The following is a 2,500-nucleotide window of genomic DNA, read 5'->3' on the forward strand; positions in this document are numbered from 1 at the left end:
TAAGCAGTTTACGTGTCAAGGAAACCAATTGACACAATAACATTCTTCGTGTCTCGTAACGATGCGGTCCCGTATGCTGCTGCTTCTTCAGGTCACTCTTCCTGTGTATCTTGGAAACATCAGCCTTTTCTCCTCCTTAGAAACAAGATATCCTTACTTAAACGTCTTTCCTTGGTCTCTAATATTGCATATATTTTTTACAGGCGCGTGCTGTTTCGGGTCACATTTTCCTGTTACTGTTTCCTTACGCGTTCATGAACGGTAGACATTAGCTTTAAAGTCGCATTTCTTACTGTTCCTGTGTTTCTTTACAGTTAACAATAACCTTTAGGAATGTTTGTCTGTGCGGATAAAATATGCGTATTTTTAGATTTTTTGTGGTGACACTAATGTTTTGCTTCCATTTAATATCATAGAATAATATAAACAAGTGTAATCAGTAGTGTTTGTAACATATTAGAAATGATAATAAAGATACTACTACTACTACTTCTGTTTCGTCTTGTAGCATGTGATTCAATAAAAAAACAACAACATTGTTTTCAAAACTTATTTTCATGTGGTTCTTGCAGACACATTAGGTTAACCAGATTGTATATATCCATCATTGATGTTACGTTATTTGAAATTGCCCTTAGCTTAACGATGTGGAAAAGCAGTTATAAGAGGTGTCCCATCCTCCTCGATCAAAATATCAAGAATAAAACGACATAACCAGGTACTATACGGAAATACCCCTTTGAAAGCGCTCAAGTTTGAATGTCATAGGAATAAGGAAGCTCGCCCTGTGCCCTTCTCTCCTCGCTTTTCCTCCATTCCAGCGATATGCTCAGCGCGGAAGGTTAAATATCTACAGTACAACGATCCGTAGTAGCTGGTGTCTGGTGTCCCACGACCTGACTTGGCCCAGGTACGTACAAGTGAAAGTCCTTGCGAGATAATGAGTCTAGTCCACGTTAGTTGTAGTTGTTTACGTGAACTCACGGTTTAGAAACGTGCTTATATTCATTTTGGTGATAATATAAATTTTGTAATTTCATGTATATAAAAAAAAAAACATTGTATTTATTTTTTTTTCTAGTTGTATTCATGTATCTTTGACTAACAACTAGGCAAGTACAAAAGTTGTAAGAACCCCGCCCGTTATCCCGTTTGAGGGAAGACCGATCCCGGTGCATTGTGGGTTACGAGGAGGGCGCGGAAAGCCAGGCTCCCTCCAGCTTTTGCCTTCATAATTACCCCAGCGCCTAATATGGGCGGTACTGTGCCTGTTGTATCTGATGTATATGTACTGCATACACACACATGTGTTACTGTATACGTATTTACATGCGTGTGTATACTCTCTCTCTCTCTCTCTCTCTCTCTCTCTCTCTCTCTCTCTCTCTCTCTCTCTCTCTCTCTCTCTCTCTCTCTCTCTCTCTCTCTCTCTCTCTCTCTCTCTCTCTCTCTCTCTCCCCTACTCGAGTTAGGTGCCCCCATAAGCCCTCATATGAGATGCCGACGACCGGGTCCGATAGCTTATCACTAAAGTACCCAAGGTTATCTCTCTATTATCTTAATACGACCCATGAAGGCTACAGCGAATGGTCTAATGTATTTTACTTGACAGATTTTGTAATATTGTATAAATGATATGGGACAAAAATCCTCACTTAAGAGCAAAAGGAATTTTATCGCAGCAGCGGACGGCGCATACTTTGTGATTTAAAATGATAGCTCAGCATTGCCTGAATGTCTTCTCTTTATTATTCAGCTGCCTACATCTTGGCGTTTGGACATGCGGGTGGACTACATCCCAAAATAATGTCCACATGTGTGCATCTATACCTAATATATTTATTTTCCTTCTTTGGTTGATCAGATATAGATTCAGGATCGCCAAAGCCTGGCTTTAAATGACAGTTGTTGTCAAGACCGTCCCCAGACCTTTCTTATGCTAAAGTTTACATCACAGTGTTCACATTACCCCCCAGATGCTGGCGACAGCGTACACTGTGTGTTCCGAGTCTGCCAGAGGCACGGCTGGCTGGCACTCGTGCGAATCTAACCAGGTTTCATGGTGTAAACACCGCGTTTTTGAATCGCCATCAGCTATCTTAGACACTTTTTCTTACATGGAAGGGAAATTATATATCGCTGTTGCCTGATATCAGTGACAGGCGACGGTTGTGTATAATGATGGTTTTACCAAAAACAGCCGTCGTCCTTGTGCAGCAGTTTCACGCACCTACTGGCAATTACCCACTTTAACCAGTGGTCCTTTGGCTTTGGTGTGGTGACGTCACGTCGCCACCATTGTGCTGGGCGCCGCGTCGCTCAACAAACTGTTTATCGCTCACGAGTATGGATCCTACACATGCTGAGAGGTGAGGGCCCAGATAGCAAGGGAGCCAGCCAGACATATGCACTGTGCACTTACTGTGTAGTGTATGTGCATGCTTAAACTTACAAATACGAAAATGCATTGTATACCATACACAAAAGTGTGCATGCACAC

This window comes from Penaeus vannamei, chromosome 14 (genome assembly GCF_042767895.1).
Source record: "Penaeus vannamei isolate JL-2024 chromosome 14, ASM4276789v1, whole genome shotgun sequence".
Lineage (NCBI taxonomy): Eukaryota > Metazoa > Arthropoda > Malacostraca > Decapoda > Penaeidae > Penaeus > Penaeus vannamei.